This window comes from Carcharhinus amblyrhynchos, chromosome 17 (assembly GCF_965287045.1).
Source record: "Carcharhinus amblyrhynchos chromosome 17, sCarAmb.v2.hapA, whole genome shotgun sequence".
Lineage (NCBI taxonomy): Eukaryota > Metazoa > Chordata > Chondrichthyes > Carcharhiniformes > Carcharhinidae > Carcharhinus > Carcharhinus amblyrhynchos.
Genome location: NC_137340.1, coordinates 51137301 through 51157466, shown reverse-complemented (window position 1 = coordinate 51157466; position 20166 = coordinate 51137301). Strand labels below are relative to the sequence as shown.

At 47.6% G+C, this 20166-nt stretch overlaps 1 protein-coding gene across 1 annotated transcript in view; it reads right to left on the bottom strand.

Annotated features, from left to right (window-relative positions):
* The window catches only part of LOC145354508 (zinc finger matrin-type protein 4-like), a 400098-nt gene extending 399556 nt beyond the window's left edge, over positions 1-542 (bottom strand). Inside the window, exon 1 of the mRNA XM_080205937.1 lies at positions 401-542. The gene's annotated coding sequence lies outside the window, so the exon portion shown is untranslated. The remainder of the gene's footprint in view (positions 1-400) is intronic.
* Between the last annotated feature and the right edge of the window lie 19624 nt (positions 543-20166).

Here is a 20166-nt window from a genome sequence, read left to right as displayed (position 1 = left end):
CCTCTCCCTGAATCCAGTGTGAACTTTATTTTACTCCCCTCCCAGTTGCTCTCAGTCACACCACTTTAACGTGCCCCTGGTTTGGGGGGAATGGCTTTTGTTTGGAAATATATAATTATTTGGCCATTTCAAGATTAGTCCAGTCTCTCTCTCCCGAACGCTGTGGCTCTCAATTTTATTCAACGCGGTCCCCAAAACTACTCCACAATTAACACACTTCTCACATATTAAAACAAAGCTCTTGCTCACAGAAAAACAGGCTGATTTCGAATCTATAGTTAAAGTCCTACATTAAAAGCGTGTTAAAATAAGACACGGACCCTGTGGTGAGTTGAGTTGGAAGGGAGTGGGAATGTTAGATTGTAACATCACATTTCCAGGCACAGCGAATTCCACTTACCCCCTCAACTCGTTGCAATGCTCCTTAAGAGATGTTTCGCCTTTGGTTTCTTTTCATTCGCGTTTTTCCCTTCCTGTCTTCTTTTCTCCCCCCTATCTCCTTGAGATGCTGTCTGTAAAGGGACACTGTGTGTATGTGTGTGTGTGTGTGTAGTAGATGTGATGATTTGCCAGTAAGCTGGGATAGATGATGCTCTCGGCGTGACAACCTCCCTGGTATCAAACACACAGCGCCTCCAACACTCAGTTTCGCGAATTGACAGAGAGAGAGAGAGAGAGAGTGGGGGAGAACCCTCCTCTCTACAAGTAAATGATTTATTCAGGCAAGAAATGGGACACAGAGGCTGGATGAATCAAATCCCACATCCAACAACCACCACCAGCCTTGCTGCAATCTACCTCTGCTGCTTCAGAGATGGTGAGAAATTGCTTTAAGAGATTTTCTTTATTAACCCTGACAGTGCAGATTCCAGCACATCCTGAACCGACGGCCAGGAGAGGAACAACGCTGGGGTTAAGTAGTAAGATGTGGAGATGCCAGCGTTGGATTGGGGTAGGCACAGTAAGAAATCTCACAACATCAGGTTAGAGTCCAACAGGTTTACTTGGTAGCATGAGCTTTCAGAGTGTGGCTCCTTCTTCAGCTAACAACAGGGTAGCATGGTGGCACAGTGGTTAGCACTGCTGCCTCACAGCACCAGGAACCCTGGTCCCATTCCAGCCTCAGGTCACTGTCTGTGTGGATTTTGCATGTTCTGCTGATGTCTGCATGGGTTTCATCCAAGTGCTCCGGCTTCCTCCCGCAGTCCGAAAGACATGCTTGTTAGGTGCATTGGCTGTGCTAAATTCTCCCTCAGTGTACCCAAACAGGCGCCGGAGTGTGGTGACTAGGAGATTTTCACAGTAACTTCGTTGCAGTGTTAATGTAAACCTACTTGCAACACTAATAAATAAATTTTATTTATTGCCCATCCCTAGTTGCCCTTGAGAAGGTGGTGGTGAGCTGCCTTCTTGAATCACTGCAGACTACATGCTGTGGGTTGACCCACAGTGGCGTTAGGGAGGGAATTCCAGGATTTTGACCCAGCGACTGCGAAGGGACGGTGATATATTTCTAAGTCAGGATGGTGAGGGAACCTGCAGGTGGTGGTGCTCCCATGTATCTGCTGCCCTTGTGCTTCTAGTGACCGTGAGTTTAGAAAGGTGCTGTCTCAGGATCTTTGGTGAATTGCTGCAGTGCATCCTGTGGATAGTACACACTGCTGCTACTGAGAATCGGTGTTGGAGGGAGTGGATGTTTGTGGATGGGGTGCCAATCAAGTGGGCTGCTTTGTCCTGGGTGGTGTCAAATTCTTGAGTGTTGTTGGAGCTGCACCCATCCAGGCAAGTGGGGAGTATTCCATCATTCTCCTGACTTGTGCCTTGTAGATGGTGGACAGGCTTTGGGGAGTCAGGAGATGAGTTATTCGCTGCAGTATTCCCAGCCTCTGACCTGCACTTGTAGTCATTGTGTTTATGTGGTGAGTCCAGCTGAGTTTCTGGTCAATGGTAACCCCAAGGATGGTGACCCCACTGGGGTGGGGCCTCAGTATTTTCCCATCTCTATCACATTTGGGGAGTGAAGACCCCCCACAGCCTTGCCACCCTGATGCCAATTGAAATCCTTAGGTGGACAATTGATGTTCATTTGAGGGCCTCATCCTTTCGGGAATCATTGTTCCTTGTTGTCAGGAACTGAGTGCTTGAAGAGGAGACCTAGCATTAGTAAGGTGGCGGGGGGTGGGGGGGGCTGGGCTTCTGCTGAGAGCCCTCCCCCTACCCTCTGCCTGCTTTTTCTCCCAACCCCCTACCTCCCTTAACCCATGACTCTTATTACAAGCTCTCTCCCCGCTGTGCCCCGGGTACCCCATTGATCACAGTGGTGCCCCTGGCAGTTTACTGTTGACCTCTGATTGGCTGGCAGCTCTTGGGAGGTGAGGGTGTGGGATTTGCCTGATTGGCACTTAATGTAGTGGACCTTCTTCAGGGCAAGCATTGAGGTCCTCTCACTGCCTTCCTAACCGCTGGTCGAGACCTCTATCACCCAAAAGAAGTTCTGCCCTGTGAGTTGGAGGCAGTGCTGAGGGAAAACAGCAGTGTTGGAGGTGCTGTCTTTCAAACAAGATGATGATCCATTTATCCCCTCATTTGAATCTCAAGGCATTACTTTGAAGAAGAACAAGGAAGTTCTTTCTGGTATCCTGGTCAATATATATCCCTCAATCCACATCATGGAAAATAATTAATCTCGTCATTATCACATTGCCATTTATGGGGTCTTGCTGAGCAGAAATTGACATCTCCTACATTACAACAGTGACCGTGCTTTGAAAAAGTATTTAATTGGCTTGGAAGTGCTTTGGGATATCCTAAAATTCCTCCGGGTGCTCCGGTTTCCTCCCACACCCCAAAGATGTGCTCTTAGGCTGATTGGTGTAACAAATTGTCCCTAAATTATTCTCCTCTTAATCTGGTTTCCAATGGGGGGGCCATAAGCATAGACATGGGTCAAGGGTGGAGGAGGAAAAACACATTGTTAAGATGGCGGCACGGGCTCGTTGGGCCGAAGGGCCTGTCTCCCGTGCTGTGTTGTTCTTTGTTAAAATTGTAAAACAATGCCATATAAATCAGTTATCGTAAGGGGGACTTGATAGAGGTTTACAAGATTATGTCAGGCTTGATAGAATGGATAGTCAGAATCTTTTTCTCAGGGTCGAAGGGTCAATTATTTGGGGTCATAGGTTGAGGGTGAGAGGGAGAATGTTTAAAAGAGAGGTAAGGGACAAGTTTTTCACACAGCGGGTGATGAATTCTTGGAACATGCTGTCGGACGAGGTGGTGGAAGCAAATTCTATAATAACGTCCAAGAGGCATCTGGATAGATACATGAATAGGCAGGGAATAGAGAGATATGGATCACGTAGAGGCAGGAAAATATTAGAGAGGCATCTGTGTCAGCACAGGCTTGGTGGGCCGAAGGGCCAGTTCCTGTGCTGTACTGTTCTTTGTCCTTTGTTCTATGTTTTCATTTCTAATCTGCCCTGTTTGAAACAGTTTGCTGTGCAATCCTGCCACTCCAAAATAAGAATATCTCCCTATTTATTTATTTTATTAGAGTCACAGAGGTTTACAGCATGGAAACAGGCCCTTCGGCCCAACTTGTCCATGCCACCCTTTTTTTTGAAACCACTAAGCTAATCCCAATTGCCTGCATTTGGCCCATATCCCTCTATACTCATCGTACCCATGTAACTGTCTAAATGCTTTTTGAAAGATAAAATTGTACCCACCTCTACTACTACCTCTGGCAGCTTGTTCCAGACACTCACCACCCTCTGTGTGAAAAAATTGCCCCAGGGTCAGCAAAGGGAAAACCAGCCAAAAATCCCACCCTGATCATTATCCAATGGCTTTAAATGGATATCAAGTGTGGACAAGGAGAGCTTCAGGCTCTGCTGTGATGCCTTCACAGTTAAATAGCCAGCTGATGTTCACTGGGCTCATACCTGAAGAATGATAATCTAGGTTCAGGGCAGGATGGCTGGTAGCACTCACGGGGTCATTCTTGCCAGAAGAGTTGGTGTGCCCCACAACAAGTGGCATATTGCTAAGAGAAACCTCAAACACCTCATCAAATTAAACTGTGACAGCAGGAAGAGGAAGGGGTACATATTCAAATTGTGGAAAGGTAAATATCCGAGGAATGTTCATGGTCTCGCTCCTGTCCATCTATATAATTTCCTTCGGTTCAACAGCCTTCCTGGATCTCTGAGCCCCTCTAATTCCAGCACCTACAAAATCCCTTGGCCCATTGAGCCTGCACTGACAACAGTCCCACCCAGGCCCTAACCCCACATATTTACCCTTCTAATCCCCCTGACACTAAGGGGCAATTTAGCATGGCCAATGCACCTAATCTTCACATTTTTGGACTGTGGGAGGAAACTTGAGCACTCAGAGGAAACCCATGCAGACATGGGGAGAATGTGCAAACTCCACACAGACAGTGATCCAAGCTGGGAATCGAACTCGGGTCCCTGGTACTGTGAGGCAGCAGTGCCAACCACTGTGCCACCGTGTCGCCCCACTGTGCCACCTCTTTGACAATTCATCTGCCCTGATATCTCCACATATCCCTTGCTGTCATACTTTGTGTTAGAATGCTCTTGTGAAGCACTATGGGATGTTTTATCATGTTAAAACTGCTTTATAAATATGAGTTAGAATTCCTATTCTCTCGAAAGTTGAGTTTAGTGTGGAGTAGGGTTTGAGGTGGCGGGGAATGGTTGCTGTTGGGGTGGTGGGCGGTGAGGTACCTGGTTAGTTCGGTTGGAGTGTGTGGTTCGATCCCCTTTCCAGCTGAAGTGCACTTTGGGCCTGCCTCCTCACTTGGCCCCATGCTGGAATCCAGCAGATGCCTTGGTACACTGCAACACTTGAATAGTCAAGGATCCTTTCTGCAGAAGAAGACAAATTGGACAGAAACATTCAGTGCTTATTGAAGATTTGAATTTAGTGTCCTGAGTCAATTCAAAGTGGTTTGAAATGCTCAGATGATACGTGCAGCCTTGGACAGACCCCATCTTGAACACTGCACACGGAGAAAGATATAAATGGCAGATCCAACAGTCATTCCAGGATTTAAAGGGTTAATGTACGAGGCTAGGTTGCACAGACTTGACTTTGTATAGCCTTGAAGTTAGAATGTTGGTGGCTACTCTGACAAATCTTTAAAATGATAAAGGCCTACACTGATAAAGGGTAGATATTTCTCTGATTAATCCTGGACAAGACAGTTGATCTTAATTTGGGAAGGACATCAAAAAGCAGCATTTCACTCAAAGGACACTGGAAAGTCAGAATCCTCTTCCTCAAAGAATTGTTGATACAGGGGATCAAGGCTGAGATTGATCAAAATTTGTTGGGTGGCAGTCATAGAGCCATAGAGGTTTACAGCATGGAAACAGGCCCTTCGGCCCAACTTGTCCATGCCACCCAATTTTTACCACTAAGTTGGTTCCAATTGCCTATATTTGGCCCATATCCTTCTATACCCATCTTACCCATGTAACTGTTTAAATGTTTATCAAAATACAAAATTGTGCCTGTCTCTACTATTACCCCTGACAGCTTGTTCCAGACCCTCACCACCCTCAATGTGAAAAAACTGCCCCTCTGGACACTTTTGTATCTCTCCCCTCTCTGCTTAAACCTATGCCCTCTAGTTTTAGACTCCCCTACCTTTGAGAAAATATCTTGACTTTCTACCTTATCTGTGCCCCTCATTATTTTAATGACCTCTATAATAAGATCATCCCTAAGCCTCCTACGCTCCAGGGAAAAAAAAATCCCAGTCTATCCAGCCTCTCCTTATAAGTCAAACTATCAAGTCCTGGTAGCATCCTAGGAAATCTTTTCTGACTCTTTCTAGTTTAATAATATCCCCTCTATGGTAAGGTGACGGGACTGTTGATAGTATTCCAAGTGTGGCCTTACCAATGTCTTGTACAACTTCAACAAGATGTCCCGACTCCTGTATTCAATGTTCTGACTGATGAAACCAAGCATGCTGAATGCCTTCTTCACCACTCTGTCCACCTGTGACTCCAAGAAGCTATGAACTTGTACCCCTAGATCTCTTTGGTCTGTAACTCTTCCCAATTAACTGAGTAAGTCTCACCCTGGTTTAATCAACCAAAATGCATCATCTTGCATTTGTCTAAATTAAACTTTGCCATTCATCAGCTCATTGGCCCAATTGATCAAGATCCTATTGCAATCCTCGATAACCTTCTTCACTGTCCACTATGCCCCCAATCTTGGCTCATCTGCAAACTTACTACCCATGGTCGCCTAAATTCTCATCCGGATCTTTAACATAAATAACAAATAACAGAGGATAACAGTATCAAGGGATTGGAAATCAAGGTGGGTCGATGAAGTTGAAGTAAAGATCTAACTGAATAGTAAACTGGCCAGAGGGGCTGAATGGCCTTCTCCTGTTCCAACATTCAATGGAACAGCAGCAGGATATATCAGTTGGGTAATGAAGCTCTGAATAGCTGCCCTGGATATTGCCAGCTTGCCCTGTCAAAGGGCAGAACTTTATGGGATGCAGAGATAGGGCAAGGAGGGAAATAGGAAAGGTCTCGGTTTAAGTTTATTTATTAGTATCACTTGTAGGCCTACATTAACACTGCTTTGAAGTTATTGTGAAGATCCCTTAGTTACTACACTCTGGTGCCTGTTCGGGTACACTAAGGGAGAATTTAGCATGGCCAAGGCACCTAACCAGCACATCTTTTAGACTGTGGGAGGAAACTGGAGCACCCAGAGGAAACCCACGCAAACACAGGGAGAATGTGCAAACTCCTCACAGATGTTGACCCAAGCTGGGAATTGAACCCAGGTCCTTGGCACTGCGAGGCAGCAGTGCTAACTGCTGTGCCACCGTGCTGCCCATATCAAGTCCATGGTTTCCCAGCTCTGGGCAACCTTGCGTAGGCGCGAGAGCACAGAAGTCACGCTGCAGTGGAAGAAAGCCAAAAATGGCCAAATATGAGGATAATTGAGGGGGGGAGGGGGGGCAATGGGGAAGACTCTGCTGGGATCTGACTGGCATTGTGGGGACTGTCACCCTCCTCACAGTGAGCGAGGAGAGGAGAAAATTGGAGGAGAAAAGAAATCCAAGGACAATGGCAAAAGTGAGGAAAGACACAATGAGAAAAATGAGAGGATGTGAAGAGAAACTGGAAAAGAAGAGGAGGTAGAAGAGTTAAAATCACAGGAGATGTTCTTTGCTAATCAGCGCACTAAGTTCTCATTTCTATTGACGGGAGATGGATGGATAATGACTCTTTATAGCAAACCTCCCAACACCTGTTTCGAATCCAGATCAGATGGATGTGGTGAACAATCTACCCCCCCCACACTCCTGACAGCTGTGAGTGAAACGGACCCAGGGGCAATGTTGCCGTATAGTCTTCATGGAGCCTGGACTCATTACTAATTAGCCATCTCACTTCGAGTGATGACAAGGGAATTGGAATGGGAACTGCAAATACCCCTCAGGGGCAGTAACGAGCCGTGTCTTCGAGCACTTGGAAAGGCAGAGAAACACAGGACGCACTCAGGAGGTTTGTGGGACGCGATTTGTACCCTGCATTTCGATCTGCCTTCACAAGTGTAAAGTAATGACCAGAGTCACAAATGGGACATAAATAATATCTACGAGCTCTTTGAAATGTGTTCAGAGTTTATTTCCGATATGTCAAAATTAAATATGCTCAGTTTAATGGTACTTCTACTATGTTGCAGGCTGGTTCTTGTACAGCCAGAAGTAACAAAACTGTAGCTTTACAGAGTTGCCTTGGACATTGGAAGGGACGTGACTCGTCATCTCGGGAAGCAAAATAATTGACTCCAATCCCACTGAAAGCATCAAATCTTTCCCTCGTGAGGAGCTGTCTTCCAAAACTATATATCAGCAGAAGGGCAATACACATACTGGCTGTCAGTCTGCTACATATATGAGCCATGGAAGAAACTTGTGCTAGTGCCTCTCCTGGGAGTGTTTGATGGGGACAGTGTAGAGGGTTCTTTACTCTGTATCTAACCCTGTGCTGTACCTGTCCTGGGAGTGTTTGATGGGGCAGTGTAGAGGGTTCTTTACTCTGTATCTAACCCTGTGCTGTACCTGTCCTGGGAGTGTTTGATGGGGACAGTGTAGAGGGAGCTTTACTCTGTATCTAACCCCGTGCTGTACCTGTCCTGGGAGTGTTTGATGGGGACAGTGTAGAGGGAGCTTTACTCTGTATCTAACCCCGTGCTGTACCTGTCCTGGGAGTGTTTGATGGGGACAGTGTAGAGGGAGCTTTACTCTGTATCTAACCCCACGCTGTACATGACCTGGGAGTGTTTGATGGGGACAGTGTAAAGGGAGCTTTACTCCGTATCTATCCCTGTGCCGTACCTGTCCTGGGAGTGTTTGATGGGGACAGTGTAAAGGGAGCTTTACTCTGTATCTAACCCCGTGCTGTACCTGTCCTGGGAGTGTTTGATGGGGACAGTGTAGAGGGAGCTTTACTCTGTATCTAACCCCGTGCTGGACCTTTCCCGAGATTGTTTGATAGGGACAGTGTAGAGGGAGCTTTACTCTGTATCTAACTCTTATCTTCCTTATTTTCCCTCTTCTCTTTGCAGCCTTCAGCATTGTCTTCAGCTAATTTATTCAATTTAAATATGAGTCATCCCACTGCAGTAACTGCGAGACTATGCTGTCATTTTACTTTCATCTGGTTCTCCCTGACCTCATTTTCACTGAATAACACTGAGTTTCAAATTTCTTCTATTAGTATGTCTCTTGCTAACTCTATGTCTCGGTTTGTTGTTATGATCTTTATTACGCAGTTTGAGAAGGATGATTTTTCTCCTTCATGAGAAGGACCAGTTTCTCAAAAAATCGCAACCTCTCTGTATCAGAAGGTATCTGTTTCAGTCCAGAGATAGCCTAATGCTGAGGGAGTGCTGCACTGTCAGAGGGTCAGTACTGAGGGAGTGCTGCACTGTCAGAGGGTCAGTACTGAGGGAGTGCCACACTGTCAGAGGGTCAGTACTGAGGGAGTGCTGCACTGTCAGAGGGTCAGTACTGAGGGAGTGCTGCACTGTCAGAGGGTCAGTACTGAGGGAGTGCCGCACTGTCAGAGGGTCAGTACTGAGGGAGCACTGCACTGTCAGAGGGTCAGTACTGAGGGAGCGCTGCACTGTCAGAGGGTCAGTACTGAGGGAGTGCTGCACTGTCAGAGGGTCAGTACTGAGGGAGTGCTGCACTGTCAGAGGGTCAGTACTGAGGGAGCGCTGCACTGTCAGAGGGTCAGTACTGAGGGAGCGCTGCACTGTCAGAGGGTCAGTACTGAGGGAGTGCTGCACTGTCAGAGGGTCAGTACTGAGGGAATGCTGCATTTCAGAGGGTCAATACTGAGGGAATGCTGCACTGTCAGAGGGTCAGTACTGAGGGAATGCTGCATTTCAGAGGGTCAGATGTGTGATGGTGGGGTGTGGGGAGGTGTTACGGCAAAGGGGTTGGTAGTGGAGGGATTGAGGGGGTCGCAGTGGCTGGGGGTAGGGATTGGAGAAGGTGTGAGGGTAGTGGGGTGGGGGAGGTGTGATGCTGGGGGTGTTGGGAGGGCTTGAAGGGGTGGTGTGGTGGAGGAGGTGTGGGGGCAGTGGGTGGGGGCAGGTGAAACATGATTAGGAAATGATTGCAAACCCTCTTCCCATGACCCAGTGTGAAAATCCAGCTCCATAAACCTGCTCCTGTGAAAAGGCAGCCAGCATGTAGGGAATGGTCAATGGACCACTGGAAAGGGTAAACACTTCTTCCAATCAGAACTCGTGCCCCCACAGAGAGGATAATGTCTTGTGTATAATCTCTACGCAAGGCGCCCTCAAAGCAGGAAGATGTGACAGTTTGGTTCCACATTGAAACACTCTGCACCCCCCTATACCTCACCCCCATTCCCCCTCCCTTTCCTCCCTCCACTCCCCTCCCCCTTCCCCCTCCACTCCCCTCCTCCCTCCACTCCCCTACCTGTCCACTCTCGTCCCCCTTTCCCCTCCACTCCCCTCCCTCTTCCCCCTCCACTCCTCTCCTCCCTCCACTCCCCTACCCCTCCACTCTCTTCCCCTTTTCCTCTCCACTCCCCTTCCCCTCCACTCACCTCACCCTCCACTCCCGTCCCTCCTCCACTCCCCCTCCCCCTCCACTCCCCTCCCACTCTTTGCTCCCCTCCCCCAGTCACTGGCAAAGCCACAAGCTCAGCCTTCTCCCTTGATGTGGAGACGTCGGTGTTGGACTGGGGATGGGCACGGTAAGAAGTCTCACAACACCAAGTTAAAATCCAACAGGTTTATTTGGTAGAATGGAGCTTTCAGACCGTTATCCCTTCATCGGGTCAGTACCTGATGAAGGAACAATGCTCCAAAAGCTTGTGCTACCAAATAAACCTATTGGACTTTAACCTTGTGTTGAGAGACTGCTTATTGTGCCTTCTCTCTTAGAACATAAGAACATAAGAAATAGGAGCAGGAGAAGGTCATCTAGCCCTTCGAGCCTGCCCCGCCATTCAATAAGATCATGGCTGATCAGTTCCACTTTCCCGCCCTCTCCCCATAACCCATAATTCCCTTGTCTGTCAAAAACATAAGAACATAAGAACATAAGAAATAGGAGCAGGAGTAGGCCATCTCGCCCTTCGAGCCTGCCCCGCCATTCAATAAGATCATGGCTGATCTGTTGTGGCTCAGTTCCACTTTCCCGCCCTCTCCCCATAACCCTTAATTCCCTCTCTAATCAAAAACCCATCAACCCGCGTCTTAAAAATATTTAGCGAGGCAGCCTCCACCACTTCAACGGGCAGAGAATTCCAGAGATTCACCACCCTTTGAGTGAAGAAGTTCCTCCTCAACTCCGTTCTAAACCGCACCCCCTTTATCTTGAGGCTGTGCCCCCTAGTCCTACTGTCTTTTTTGAGCGGGAAGAGTCTCTCCACTTCTATCCTATCCATCCCATTCATCATCTTATACGTCTCAATGAGATCTCCCCTCATTCTTCTAAACTCTAACGAGTACAAGCCTAGTTTATTCAGCCTCTCCTCATAGCTCAACCCCCTCAACTCCGGTATCAGCCTAGTAAACCTCCTCTGCACTCCCTCCAAGGCCAAAATATCTTTGCGCAGGTGCGGCGCCCAAAACTGCACACAGTACTCCAGCTGCGGCCTCACCAATGCCCTATACAGCAGCAGCAAGACCTCCCTACTTTTATATTCAATCCCCCTCGCTATGAAGGCCAGCATCCCATTCGCCTTCCTGACCACCTGCTGCACCTGCAAGCTGGGTTTTTGCGACTCATGCACAAGGACCCCGAGGTCCCTCTGCACCGTCGCCTGCTGCAGTTTTTCGCCACGTAAGTAATAGTCCTTTCTATCATTCTTCCTACCAAAGTGGACCACCTCACACTTGCCAACATTAAATTCCATTTGCCATTTCCTGGCCCATTCGCCCAGCCTATCTAGATCCTTCTGCAGACTTTCCACACCCACCGCACAATTTGCCGTTCCCCCAATCTTGGTGTCATCAGCAAATTTCGACACCCTACACTCGGTTCCCTCCTCCAGATCATCTATATAAATGGTAAAAAGCTGAGGCCCCAGCACCGACCCCTGGGGCACTCCACTAGTCACCATCCGCCAATCCAAATAGCACCCGTTGACCCCCACTCTCTGCCTCCTATTTGACAACCAATCCTTTATCCACGCTAACACCCTACCCCCAACTCCTTCTGCAATAACCTCTTGTGAGGTACTTTGTCAAACGCCTTCTGAAAATCCAGAAAGACCACATCCACCGGCTCTCCTCTATCCACCGCCCTAGACACATCCTCATCGAACTCCAGTAAATTTGTCAGACACGACTTCCCTTTAATGAAACCTGTGACTTAAATATACTTAGCGAGGTAGCCTCCACCACTTCAACGGGCAGAGAATTCCAAAGATTCACCACCCTTTGAGTGAAGAAGTTCCTCCTCAACTCCGATCTAAACTGCGCCCCCCCCCCCCCCCCCATCTTGAGGCTGTGCCCTCTAGTCCTGCTATCCTTTCTAAGTGGGAAGAATCTCTCTACCGCTACCCTATCCATCCCTTTCATTATTTTATACTTCTCTATAAGATCCCCCCTCATCCTTCTAAACTCCAACGAGTACAGACCCAGTCTATTTAGTCTCTCTTCATAGTCCAACCCCCTCATCTCCGGTACCAGCCTAGTGAACCTCCTCTGCACTCCCTCCAAGGCCAAAATATCCTTGCGCAAGTGAGGCGACCAAAGCTGCACACAGTACTCCAGCTGCAGCCTCACCAGTGCCCTGTACAGTTGCAGCAAGACCTCCCTACTTTTATATTCTATCCCCCTTGCTATAAAGGCCAGCATCCCATTCGCCTTCTTGATCACCTGCTGCACCTGCAGACTGGGTTTTTGCGACTTATGCACAAGGACCCCCAGGTCCCTCTGCACCGTAGCATGCTGCAGCTTTTCGCCCTTTAAATAGTAATCCCTCCGACTATTATTCCTGCCAAAGCGGATAATCTCACACTTGCTAACATTATACTCCATCTGCCAGGTCCTCGCCCACTCGCTCAGCCTATCCAGATCCCTCTGCAGACTTTCCACACCCTCCACGCAATTTGCTTTTCCAGTCGTCTTCGTGTCATCAGCAAATTTCAACACCCTACACTCAGCCCCCTCCTCCAGATCATCTATATAAATGGTAAATAGCTGAGGCCCCAGCACCGATCCCTGCGGCACTCCACTAGTCACCAACCGCCAACCAGAAAAGCACCCATTGATATCAATACTCTCTTGCTCTATCTTTGGACTGACACTCTTAATTCTTTATCAATCCCAATCCAAGAAGATTTATATCTGAAACAACATGAAAGATACGGATTAGCAACTGACTATTGCCAAAGCTGTTTCCAAGTTGACAGGGTGCCTGGCTCTGCTAAATTTACTCATGTCACCCTTGCTGGAAATGCAGCAGATGGGAGTTTTAAATGGGAGTGTATCCTGTCAAGGCAGAGACACCTCGAGAGAATGCGGAGCTTCGAATCGCTGTGAAGAATGGCTAAACACACACTCAAACAGGTCGGCTTTAAGGTAGAACTTAAATTTTTTTCAGCTGTGTGTTCCATAAGGAGCTACCCAATCTTGACTTCAGGCCCAACTTAGTTCTCCTTCTCGTACTGACAGGGATAGACAGGGTCAATTTGTAAATCATTATTAGCCACTTTGTTCCCCTGCCGTGCTGAACAGAGTTTCACATTGATTTAATTTTGAATGGCACATTTGCAAAAACAGTTTGATGGACTTTCACACTCAGACAAACAGACTTTATTCCTCCTTCAGCTATCCTTGGTGAAGAATTGATAAAGATATTTCTCCTCTGCTCCTACTCTGAATCAAGGAGGACTGTGTTCATGGTATAATGCAGGTGGGATGTACAAAGAACAAAGAAAATTACAGCACAGGAACAGGCCCTTTGGCCCTCCAAGCCTGCACTGACCAAGCTGCCAGACTGAACTAAAACCCCCTACCCTTCCAGGGACCATATCTTTCCATTCCCATCCTATTCATGTATTGGTCAAGACACCCCTTAAAAGTCACTACCATATCTGCTTCCACTATCTCCCACTGCAGTGAGTTCCAGGCACCCACCACCCTCTGTAAAAAACTTGCCTTGTACATCTCTTTAAACCTTGCCTCTCGCACCTTAAACCTGTGCCCCCTGGTAACTGACTCTCCACACTAGGAAAAACCTTCTGACTATCCACTCTGTCCATGCCCCTCATAATCTTGTAGACTTCTATCAGGTTGCCCCTCAACCTCCGTTGTTCCAGTGAGAACAAAATGTAGCATGACTCTCCTCCTCTGTCACCTCGAGTATGGGCAGCAAGATGGCACAGTCGTTAGCAATGCTGCCCCACAGCACCAGAGACCTGGGTTCGATTCCCGCCTTGGGTGACTGTCTGTGTGGTGTTTGCACATTCTCCCCGTGTCTGCGTCGGTTTCCTCAAGGTGCTCCGGTTTCCTCCCACAGTCCGAGGATGAATGGGTTAGGTGCACTGGCCATGCTAAATTGCCCCTTAGTGTCAGGGGGACTAGCTATGGTAAATGCATGGGGTTGTGGAGATCGGACCTGTGTAGGAATGTGGTCAGTGCAGGCTCGATGGGCCAAATGGCCGCCTTCTGCACTGTAGGAATCTATGATTTCAAGGTCAGGTTGTACAGGTTCTGAGTGGGATACGGTCGCCTCTGCATGATACCAAACAGGAATCTCTTGAGTTAGAAATGAAGCAATATTCTTCAGTCAGTGCCACAGGTGACCAAGGAGCAGAGGCCTGGCCTTACTTTGTAGAGCCTTAGGAAGAGAATCTTGCTGAACCCGTGAAGATGACTTTTAATATTGAAGGTCATAGGTTAATTATTGACCTCCCCCTCCCCCACTATTGGCCAACTGTTGCAGTCGCTCCCCCTTGCTTCGTTGATATCAGCTGACTATCGATCAAACTCAGAATTTTGCTATAAATGAACCTTGTGCACAGACAGAAAAGAAAATGAAACAGCGGGAGGGAAAAGAAATAACTCTAGCGCTGCAAATAATCTGCCGATCTTCCTCAGGAATTTAACAAAGCAATTAAACAGAGTTAAAGGTGTAAATTGGACCCCTGTGCAATAACTGAGAATTGGCTGCACAATTGACTTATTCAACATGAAATTAGACCTACAAAAGCTCAAGTGATCTGTTGGCAGGACTAATAAAGTGAGAGATCTTGTTGTGAGGAGAGTCTCTCGTGTTTTCTCAGAGAATTCTTCAAATTAGCTTTGAGCTCAATACCAGAGGAAGACTGGAATTGCTTTAATGAGATTATTTATTAAAGGGCTACTCTCTTCAAGGGTTTCTTCATCAGAGTCTCCTTAAGAGTTCTGCTAAGCCACCACCGTAACCCTGGGAGACAGCAGGAACTTGGTGGTGTCAACATTCCCCAGTCTCCGAGACTTTCAAATTTTCCAGCCGGACTTTGTGAGGGTACAAACCTCAGCCCCCAGAGCTGCTGGTGGGGGGGTGGGGTGGTGGGGAGGCGGGGTGGGGGGTGGTGGTGGATGCTGAGCAGAGATTTCCTCACTGGGGATCCCGCTCAGACTGGTGCATTTGGGATTAGGCCTCCTCCAGCCCTACAACTGTCCAGGATCTCTGCGCTCCTCCAATTCTGCCCTCCTGCTTGCCCCTGAGGCAGAATTTTGCATTCCTCCCTCCCACCAGTGCTGGGGTCAAACCAAGGTGCCTGACCTTGCACTGTGTCATAGAATCCCTAAAGAGGCCATTCAGCCCATCAGGCCTGCACTGACAACAATCTCACCCTGTCCACCTAACCCCACACATTTACCCTGCTCACTCCCCTGACACTAAGGGTCAACTTAGCACAGCCAATCAACCTAACCAGCACAGCTTTGGCCTGTAGGAGGAAACCAGAGCACCCGGAGGAAACCCAGGCAGACACGGGGAGAACGTGCAAACGCCACATAGACAGTGACGCAAGGCCGAAATTGAACTTGGGTCCCTGGTCCTGCGAGGCAGCGGTGCTAACCACTGTGCCATCGTGCTGGGTTTAGACTCAGGGAGGAAAATAAAGGGGGAAAAAGCTCGCATTAAATAGTCAGGGCATAACAAAAAATGATTTCCAATGTTTTGTTCTGATCTTGAATTGTAAATAAAATGTTGTAGAAGGAGCTTTATTATACTCATATATCTAAGCTTCTGGCAGCAACTTAATATTATTACAAAATCATTAGAAGATATAGTCAGCTAGAAAGCTGCAGCAAGACCTTCCATTGCAGCTAAAGTCAAATCCTCTCCCTGTAGTATGTCACTAGCACAGTGAGTCACACATTTGTCTTAGTTAGAAGATTGTGGGTCCAAATGCCAGTCAGAGGATTTGGACGTGAAAGCTGGACTGACTCCCAGTGCAGTACCGAGAGAGTGCTGCACTGTCAGCGCTCAGATGAGATGTTAAACTGCATCCAACTGAGCCTCCCCTCCGCACCGCTCCCCGCCCCCACCATCCCCCCACTCCCCCATCTATCCTCTCAGCTGGATGTAAGAGATCTCATGACATAGGGTGGCACAGTGGTTAGCACTGCTGCCTCACAGCGCCAGGGACCCGGGTTCGATTCCCGGCTTGGGTCACTGTCTGTGTGGAGTCTGCACATTCTCCCCAGGCCTGCATGGGTTGCCTCCCGGTGCCCTGGTTTCCTCCCGCAGTCCAAAGAACGTGCTGGTTAGGCGCATTGGCCATGCTAAATTCTCCCTGAACAGGCGCCGGAGTGTGGCGACTACGGGATTTTCACAGTAACTTCATTGCAGTGTTAAAACAAGCCTACTTGTAAATAGATGAACTTAAAGTAAAAGAGAAGCAGGGACCTTCTCCCCAGTGTCCCGGCGGCCAATACTTATCCCTCAATCAAAATCTTTAAAAAGGAACAGATCAGCTGGTCAGTATCACATTGTCTTTGGTGGGATCTTGCTGTGTGAAAATTGGATGCTGTGTTTCATTGCCTTTGTTAACACTGCAGTGAAGTGGGTAGTGGTGGAGAGTGGGGGGTTTGCTTCAGAAAGTGGATGGCGGATGCGAGTACAGAGCCAACATCTTCCTGTAAAGTTAAAGGGTGGGTCCAACAAGTCCAGAGAACCCTGCATGTCAAAGGATACACAGGATTGGATAAGGAATATAAGGGAGGCTTATGGCAGATACAGATATGTCCTTATGTACAAGGGACTCGGACTGGTAGAGCCCTAGAGGATTATCGAACGTGCAGGGGGTGCTTAAATAATAAATTAGGAGTGCAAAGAGGGGATATGAAAAATACACTGCTGGGCAAAATAAAAGGAAATCTCAAGGTTTTGATTTGATTTGATTTGATTTATTATTGTCACATGTATTAACATAATGAAAAGTATTGTTTCTTGAGCGCTATATGGACAAAGCATACCATTCATAAAGAAGTAAACAAAAGAGTGTAGGATGTAGTGTTACAGTCATAGCTAGGGTATAGAGAAAGATCAATTTAATGCAAGGTAAGTTCATTTAAAAGTCTGACAGCAGCAGGGAAGAAGCTGTCTTGAGTCAGTTGGAATGTGATCTCCGACTTCATAACTTTTTCCTGACGGAAAAATCTGCAGCATATGTAAGGAGAGAAAACTGCTGACGTTTCGAGCCCAGATGACCCTTTGTCGAAGCTAAAAGGCATAGAAAGTTGGAGATATTTATACTGCAGGGGGAGGGAATGAAAGATGAGTCATAGTCACAGGAACCAGGCGAAAGGCTGCTAATGGCAGCCCATAGGGAGAATAGAAGGTATGAATGGCCAAATGGCAGGGAAGCTGAAATCAGAGGGTAAACAGATGGAGATGTTGGTGGGGGGGTGGGGGGGGGAGGTGGGGGGAGATGGGTGGGAGAGAGGTAGAATTGAGAATAAAGGGGAAAGGAGGAGCGAAGAGGAAGAAAAGGTAGGGAAAGTAGTCCACATAGATTTCAGTCAGGCTTTTGACAAGGTCCCGCGTGGAAGACTGATCAAGAAGGTAAGAGACCATGGGATCCAGGGCTTACTGGCAGGAGGCAGAGGGTGATGGTCAAAGGTTATTTTTGTGACTGGAATACCACAGGGACTGTTGCTAGGCCCCTTGTCATTTGCAGTGCACATCAATGATCTGGATGTGAATGTGGGAGCTATGATCAGTAAGTTTGCAGATGACACAGAAATTGGTGATGTGGTTAGTGGAGGATCCTTGGGTTATGGAATGAAATTGACGGGCTGATCAGATGGACGGAACAGTAGCACAAGGAATTTAACCCTGAAAAGTGTCAGGTGATGCACTTTGGGATGAGTAACAGAGCAAGGGGAATACACAATGAACGGCAGGATGCCAGGATATAAGAGGGCTAGAGGAACCTTGGGGTGCATGTCCAAAGATCCCTGGAGACACAGGACAGGTAGATAAGGTGGTTAATAAGGAATAAGGGGTACTTGCCTTTATCAGCTGGGGCAAGGAGGTTATGATGGAAGTATACGAAATTCTCGTCAGGCTGGAGTACTGTGTGCAGTTCTGGTCACCAACTGTAGGAAGGATCTGATTTCACGAGAGACGGTGCAGAGGAGATTCACCAGGATGTTGCCTAAAGGATGAAGAGAGGCTGGTTAGGCTGTGGTTGTTCTTCTTAGACCAGAGATGTCTGAAGGGGGCATCTGATTGAGATTTTACAAAACGATAAAGGACATAGAGAGGGTAGATAGGAAGGAACTTTTCCCCTTCACTGAAAGGTCTAAAGCCAGGCCAGGGCAGACATGATGGGCCAAAGGGGCCTCTCTCTCTGTGCTGTTAAACTCTATGATTATAACAATGTGAAACTGTGTACCAAGTGGGAATCTCGTTCCTAGTTGGTGGCCGTACGTATAGTGCATCCACTAAGAATATTATTGCCTCAGGATGTCTTGAAGCAATGCAAGGCAATTATAGAAAGGCAAGCTAATTCTTTATTCTTTGTTCTTTATTTCTCACTCCAGCATCTTGTCCAATGCAGTCCTGGACCGGGTGTGAAGAGTTCCCAGGAACAGCTGCTCACTGACTGTGCTTCCAGATCAGTTTTTCTGGGAATAATCCGACCTCCTGTCTGCAGTTCCCCTCGGCAGAAATCATCACAACCCCACGGCATTCTGGATCAGTGCTTTACCCTGTCCTACCCAGCACAGGAGTTGTAGCGGGTGGGGGGGAGGGGAAGATGGAGTATTATGGGTGGACCATGCAAATCTCCCTTGACCTCAGGCAGGATTTTCCGGTTTTTGGGGCGAGTGCGGCCAGAACATCCCGTCCATGGAGTTTTGGGGACTCTTTATGCTGCTTTAGTCTGTAGGTTGTCAAAACCATCGCTCCTTTGGTGCAGCAAGTATTTACACATTCGGACTGAGTTTGGAGCTTCTCCTCCTCTACTTTTCATTATTATTATGACATCAGCGTCATGTATGCCTCTGATTTTAACCCTTTACACTCAGTGTCATGAGAGGAGTGTTGGATTAGTTTCCTGAGTGTGACCAAGACTGACATTCAGATTATTCTACAAAAGCATGTCTGAGTATGTATGAGTGTGTGTGTGCATGTGGGTGAGTATCTGTTTGTGTGTTTATGTATGTATGTGTTTAGGTATGTATGTGAGTATGTGTATGAGTGCATGTGCATATGTGAATGTGTGTATGAGTGTGTTTGTGTGTGTTTGTGTGGAGTGTGTTTGTGTGTGAGTGTGAGTGTGTGTGTGCGCGCATGTGTGTGTGTCTGTGTTTGTGTCAGTGTGTGTGAGTGTGTGCATGTGTGTGGTGTGAGTGTGTGTGCATGTGTGAGGGCATGTGTGTATATGTATGTGTGAGTGTGTGTGTGTTTATGTGTGTCCGTATGTGTGAGTGTGCGTGTGTGTGTATATGTGTGCATGTGTATGTGTGAGTGTGTGTGTGTGTGTGTGAGTGTGTGTGTGTATGTGTGCGTGTGTATGTGAGTGTGTGTGCAGGTGAGTGAGTGTCTGTGTGTATGCGCACGCGTGTGTGTATGTGTGTGTGTATGTGTGAGTGTGCATGTGTGTGTATATGTGTGCATGTGTGTGTATGTGAGTGTGTGTGTGTGCGTGTGTGTGAGTGTATATGTGTGTGTGTGTGAGTGTATATGTGTGTGTGTGCGTGTGAGTGTCTGTGTGTGCGCGCGCGTGTGTGTGTACGTGTGTATATATGTGCATGTGTGTGTGTATGATTGCGCGTGTATATATGTGAGTGTGCGTGTGAGTGAGTGAGTGTGTGTATGTGAGTGTGTGTATGTGTCTGTGTGTGTGTAAGTGTGTCTAAGTGTGTGTGTGTGTCTAAGTGTGTGTGTGTAAGTGTGTGTGAGTGTGTGTATGTGTCTGTGTGTGTGTGAGTGTGTGTAAGTGTGTCTGTGTGTGTGTGTGTGTGTAAGTGTGTGTGTGTGGGTGGGGACTGGGGGTGATTTTGATCAATGGTATGTTAAATATCCTGCCCACAGATGGAGAGCGGAGTCACTTTCACCTTCTCTACCTGGGGACTCATTTGGCCACTGCAGAAACG